Source organism: Bos mutus, chromosome 16 (assembly GCF_027580195.1).
Source record: "Bos mutus isolate GX-2022 chromosome 16, NWIPB_WYAK_1.1, whole genome shotgun sequence".
Classification (NCBI taxonomy): Eukaryota; Metazoa; Chordata; class Mammalia; order Artiodactyla; family Bovidae; genus Bos; species Bos mutus.
The window spans coordinates 27,183,639-27,191,013 of record NC_091632.1 but is presented as its reverse complement, the minus strand read 5'-3'; positions in this window follow the sequence as shown (position 1 = coordinate 27,191,013).

The window sequence follows — 7,375 nt, the reverse complement described above, 5'->3', positions numbered from 1 at the left end:
CCAGGACTCCACATTTTCAGCTACATGCTTTCCCTGCTAAAGTCTGCTGCTGTCCAAATGGTCTATTACACTGGAATTTGTTTTCCCCTGGGTACAGATGAGCGTAGAAGGATCTTTAGAGTGGTGTTAAGTGAATTGAATGTTCCTTCAGCAAATGAAAATGAGAGGCTAATTAGATTCCATAATCACTCTCTCCGATTAACCTTGCACTTCCTCCTGCACCAACTTCTATCTCTCTTGACATCCCTCCATTGTGATGTGCAGTATCCTCTGCTCAGTCTAAATTTGTCTCCTCACGCATATGTCCTGATCACAAAGCCTGACTTACTTCATTCTTTAATAGCCAGAGACTGTACCCAACTGGATGGGGTTGAGAGCCTGAAATTGTGCTTGTGCTTACATTTGGTAGTCAGCAGGTACTTATTCTATGATGGTAAAGTTGCAACTTGGAGGGTTTAAACTTCTCACAGAGGCCAGGCAGAAAACTGAAGCAAGAAAGTTGGTAGACCTTAGGACATACTGGTATTTCAAATGAATGTGGGGAACTAGTAAACCACAGGAACCACATATCACCCTAAAAAGAGCAGCTGCTCCTCATCAACATCCAGTTGAGGCTGTGGATTCTGTTTCTCTGACAATAAGTTCTATGAGCATGAGGACTTTGTCACATGCCCTGTTGTATTTCCAATGCACGAAGAGGGCCTGACACATAGGAGACACTAAATAAATATTTTCTGAATGAATGAAACTTCCATTTTGGAAGCTCTACAGTGTATTCTATCTTTAGTCTAAAGATAGTCCTTGTTCTCTTAAAGGAATGCAATACATCTGATTGCTCTGGAATAAGGGAACTGTGTAGAGATAGATTTCAACCACAGGGCACTTCATTTCAACTTGAGGGACACATCCAGAGTAAAGAGAATGATGGAAAGTAGTTCATACTTATGACCTTTATCACTGGTACCAGTGTTGCTAGCCAGGTACCCTACTAGCCTAGAAAGGACCATTCAATGATAGGAAGAGCTTTTAGTAGGAAAGTCTGACTTCAGACACTAAAAAGTTGTGAAGTGAAACTGTTAGTTGCTGAGTCATATCTGACTCTTTGCCATCCCATGGACCGTAGGGCACCAGATTCTTCTGTCCATGGAATTCTCCAGGCAAGAATACTAGATGAGTAGCCATCTCCTTCTCCAGGAGATCTTCCTGACTCAGGTATTAAACCTGGGTCTTCTGCATTACAGGCAGATACTTTACCGTCTGAGCAACCAGGGAAGCCCACCAAAAGGTTATAGGACCTTAAACAGATCTGGCCCCTCTCTGATATAGTTTCCGTCTCTTTAAAAGGAGGGGATTAGGTCTCTTTGACTACTATGGGAAATGTACACATCTAGGAATCCCAAAGGTCATTAATAGAGTCAAGTGATGTCATAGAAATGCATGAGAAACTACTATGAACAATTATGCAAGAAACTGGACAACTTAGAAGAAATGGATCAATGTCTAGAAACATACAATCTATCAAGACTGAATCATAAAGAAATAGAAAATCTAAAAAGACCAATTACTAGTGAAGAGATGGAATAAATAATGAAAAACTTCCCAACAAAGAAAAATCCAGGACCAGATGGCTTCACTGGTGAATTCTATTGAACATTTAAAGAACTGATGCCAATCCTTCTCAAAATCTTCAACATATGCAAGAGCAGGGAACACTTCCAAACTCACTTTACGAGACCAGCATTACCCTCCTAGGAAAGTCAGATAAGGACATCATGAGAAAAGAAAACTGTAGGTCAATATACCTGATGAACATGGAGGCAAAAGTTTTCAGCAAAATACTAACTGGATTCAACAGCATTTTAAAAGGATCATACACCATGATCTAGTTGGATTTATTCCTTGCATGTAAGGATGGCTAAAATACACAGATCAATAGATGTGATAAACCATATTAACATAATGAAAGATAAAAATCGTATAATAACCTCAATAGTTGCAGAAAGAACATTCAACAAAATTCAACATCTTTTCATGGTGAAAAACTCTCAACAAATTAGGTATAGAATAAATGTACCTCAACATAATAAAGGCCATATAGAAAATGCCAACAGCTAACATACTCAATGGTGAAAAGTTGAAGGCTTTTCCTCCAAGATCAGGAACAAAACAAGGATGCCCACTTTTGCCACTTATATTCAACATAGCACTAAAAATCTTAGCCCCAGCAATTAGGTAAAAATAAATAAATAAAAGGCATCCTAATCTGAAAGGAAGAAGTAAAACTGTTTGCAGATAACATAATCTTATTTATATACAGAAAACCCTAAAGACTTAACCAAAAATTCTTGAAGCTAATAAACTAATTCAGTAAAGTTGCAAGATACAATGGAGAAGGAAATGGCAACCCACTCCTGTATTCTTGCCTAGAGAATCCCATGGACAGAGGAACCTGCTGTCCATAGGGTCGCACAGAGTCAAATACAACTGAAGCGACTTAGCATGCATGCATGCATTAGAGAAGGAAATGGCAACCCACTTCAGTGTTCTTGCCTGGAGAATCCCAGGGACAGAGGAGCCTGGTGGGCTGCCATCTATGGGGTCACACAGAGTCGAACACGACTGAAGCAACTTAGCCACAGCAGCAGCAGGATACAATTGCATTTTTGCAGAAATCAGTTGCATTTTTATACACTAACAGAAAATGGTCCCCTTCCCACCAAGATTAAGAAAGCAATTCAATTTATGACATCATCAAAAATACTAAAAAATAAACTTAGCCAAGAAGGTAAAGGTGAGAGATCTGTGCCCTGAAATTATAAGCATTGATGAAGGAAATTAAAGACACAAATAAATGGAAAATATCCCATGCTCATGGATTAGAAGGATTAATATTTTTAAAATCTCCATAATACCCAAAGCAATCTACAGATTCAATGCAACCCTTATCAAAATCCCAATAGCATTTTTCACAAAAATAGAAAAAATCCCCCAACTGTGTAAGGAACCAATTAAAAAATCCCATATCACAATGCAGTTTGAGAAAGAACAAAGCTAGAGCCATCATACTTCCTGATTTCAAATTATGCTGCAAAGCCGTAGTAACCAAAATAGTGTGGTACTGCCAATAAAATGAACACATAAACCAATGGAACAGACTAGAGAGTACAGAAATAAACCCACACATACATAAGCACCTCATCTTTGATAAGGGTGACAAGAATGGGACAAGGATAGTCTCCTCAATAAATGGTATGGGAAAAACTGGATATCTGCATGCAAAAGAATAGCACTTGAAACTTATACCACACACAAATATTAATTACAAATGGTATAAGGATATAAGAGTAATACCTGAAACCATAAACCTCCAGAACAGAGAAAAGGCTCCTTGACATTAGCTTTGGCAATGACTTTTTGGTATGAAACCAAAAACAAAGACAACAAAAGTAAAAATAAAATATTGTGACTACATCAAACTAAAGCACTTTTACATGACAGAGGAAACAACAAAAAGAAAAGACAATGTATGAATGACCAGAAATATTTTCAAATCTTTCAAATATCTGATAATAGGTTAATAACATATGAAACAAACTCATAGAACTCAATAGCAAACAATAATAACAACCAAAGAACTCCATTTACAAATGGGCAAAGAACCTGAATAGACATTTTTCAAAGAAGACAGACAAGTGGCCAAAACATGTAGAAAGAGGTGCTCGATGTCATTAATTATCAGGGAAATGTAAATCAAGACGACAATGATACATCACTTCATATCAGAATGGCTATTATCAAAGAGTCAAAAGATAAGAAGCATTGACAAGGGTATGGAGAAAAGGGTTGCTGTTGAGTCGTTAAGTCGTGTTCGACTCTGTGTGACCCCATGAACTGCAGCATGCCAGGCTCCTCTGTCTTCTACTATCTCTTGGAGTTTGCTCAAATTCATGTCCCTTTCATCAGTGATGCCATCTATCTGATGGAGGAAAGGGTACTCTTGTACATGTTGGTGAGAATATAAATTTTCATAGCTGTAATGGAAAATATTATGGACATTCCTCAAACAAAAATAGGACTCTTTATGTGATCAAGATATTCTGCTTCTGGATAACCACAGGAAGGAAATTAAATCAGTATCTGGAAGAGATATCTGCACTCCCATGGTCATTGAAGCATTATTCACAACATCCAAGATGTGGAAACAACTTAAGTGTCTGTTGATGGATGAATGGACATGTACATTATCAGACACAGAAATACAGATACTGCATAATCTCGTTCATGTGTAGAATATGAAGTCAAAATCAGAAGCAACAAAGAAGGGTGGTTGTCATGGGCTGGGGATTGGGGCAAATGGGGAAATGTTGGTCAAAGGGTATAAACTTTCAGTTATAAATTGACTAAGTTGTGGGGTCTAATGTAAAGTATGCTTATTCTAGTCAATACTGTATTATATACTTGAAACTTACAAAAAGAGTAGATCTTAAGTACTCTCATCAAAAAAATACATAAATAAAGATAATTATGTGAGATGATACATGTGTTAATTAGCTTGATTGTGGCAATCATTTCACAATATATACACATATCAAGTCATCACATCATACAGCTTAAATATATATAATATTTCTGTCAATTATACCTCAATAAAGCTGGAAAAATGCATCAACATACAATAAATAAATTAAGAGTTCAACCCACCACCCGTCTCTCCTAGCTACTATTTGAGACACCAAAAGGTCAGCAACAAAGTAAGAGTGTAATTATCTGAAACTCCATGATGTAATGCAACGCTGGACATTATTCCCATAGACAATCCCAAAGGCTGATTTCCTCAACCTGTAAGTTCAGAGCAGTAGTGGCAATCTAGACTCATTGAGGAGTTAAAAAAGTGAAAGTGAAGTCACTCAGTCCTGTCCGACTCTTTGTGACCCCATGGACTGTAGCCTACCAGGCTCCTCTGTCCATGGAATTTTCCAGCAAGAGTACTGGAGTGGGTTGCCATTTCCTTTTCCAGGGGATCTTCCCAATCCAGGGGTTGAACCTGGGTCTTCCGCATTGCAGGCAGATACTTTACCATCTGAGCCACCAGGGAAGCCATGGACTTCTCCAGGCCAGAATACTGGAGTGGGTAGCTTTATCCCTTCTCCAGCAGATCTTCCCAACCCCGGGATTGAACCAGAGTCTCTTGCGTTGCAGGTGGATTCTTTACCAACTGAGCTATCAGGGAAGCCTCTGAGGAGTTATAACAAACCATAAGTGCATGTGCATGTGTGAATAGAGTGGTCTGACTTATGTGGATACATCATAATCCTCATCCAGCTAGTGTTCATCATTCATGGATTTAACTCCTTCCCTCTCTATCTCCTGCTTATAATTTTTTATTCCATCTTGCTAAGACAGGCACCATTTACAGTAGATTCTGCCTCTAAGGATGAGACCTAATTGTCCTCTTCTTTCATTCTATTCCACATGGAGTATGTATTCACGTGTGTGCGTGTGTGTGTGTGTGTGTGTGTGTGCAACCGCTCACACAGATGCAATTGCATATCACTTTGTAAAACGTCAGGTGTGATCTAGCCACTCATTAATAACACCTAATTCTGCATTTCTGGGTAAATATCTAAATTGCCACTTTTCTTGTGTCATCTCTTCCTGTGTTGTCACTTTGGTACTTCAAAGAATCAAAATGTGGAAATTCTTTTAGTTCTTAAAAATGCTACCTTCAAAGGAGAAATTCTCTGAGTTGACACGAATAGCTCTGTATCACTGTTCTTCCCCATACAGATTTCCAATTTTAAACTGCAGTTTGGTGTTTTTTTCTGATATCACACATAATAATTGGTTATAATTAGGAATAATTGCTTCTAGGAATGAGTACAGTATCTAATGGTGTTTAAAGTGTACCTTGAATGTCAAAGCAACTTATTTACCTTGCCCGGAGACTTTTGTAAGAAACCTGGAAGCCACGTTGGATAAAATTTAAGACTCATGGGCACTGGGGCTTTGAGGGAAAACAGAGGCCAAGGAAACTAAGGGCTTGGGTTCTGGGACTCAAGCCACAGCATGTGACCTGGATAAATGAAATCCAATGTCTAGCTTTTTCTCTTACAAAGTAAATTGAAACCAGAAGTCCTATAACAGGAGGTGATTTACAACACAGAAATTGTTCAAATCAAATATTTGATAGAGCCCAGAACACTTTCTGCCTAGAAAGTAGAAATATTATAGCCATAGGTGTGAAACAGACACAAAATGAATTGAAACACAAGTGAGTGAGACTGTTTACCATCATGCATACTTTAGGAGCAAAACATTGTGGGAGTCGAGCCTGAGGTGATGGGACCTACAAATGAAGATATAGGAGAAGAGATAAGGCTATGAGACAGACAACCCAGACATTCACGGGTGATGTTGTGAGTGAAATATCAATATTTCCTGCCATGGCTCTGTGCTCCATAAATCCCTAGCTAATAAGGTACCTATGACAGAGGTGCTCTTTAACAACTTTGAGGGTGTAATAATTGATGGCATAGCCAGCTGGTTGCTGCAATCAGATATAAATTAAATCATCTTTATTGTTTTATGCTTCCTCTGACTCCCTACCCCCACCCCGTCCAGCTACCTTTTCAGACTCTCTAAACCAATCCTGAGAAAAGAATATGTCTGCATCACTTACCAAATGACAAGAGCCAGAGCGAAATAGAGAGGGAAGAGGATGAGAAACAAGTTTCAAATAATTCTCAGTTCCTTGGGCCAAAGATTACAGTCTTATTTTGTGTTTCGTTTTGTTCTGTTTTGGTTTTCAAATGCTAAACAATTCCTTCCCATACTTTCTTTGCCCACCTGGACCAGGTCTAGCAATGGCTAAGCATCCTTTAAGAAACATGGCTTGGGGAAGTCTGGTAGGCCAGTCCCTCTGGTCCACCAGATGATGAAGACAAGGTCATCCCCTCATGTTTCTTACTCTCAGGGTAGCAGGGAGGGAGGGGAGACAGACATGCATAGACTGTTGTGATGAGGTGTGACTGGAGCTACGACGGAGATCTAGCTGAGAGAAGAAAGGAGGGTGAGATAAAGGCAGTCTGCGTAGGGAAAATTCAGGGCTTGTGCCTAGAAGCAAATGGACGAGAAGAGAGAAGGTCTGGGTCAGACAGGGCTTGTTCTACATTACCTTCCCTGTCTCTTTCTCTTGGTCCTGAGACAAAGGGTCCTGGCAGCACATGTGACAGAGTCCTATCTTGAATCACCAGGAAAGATTCCTAGGTTAAAAAACTCATTAGAATACTTGTCAAAGTAACAATACATATTCATTGTGTGCTAAGCCGCTTCAAGTCATGTCCGACTCTTTGCGATGCCATGGACCATAGCCCAC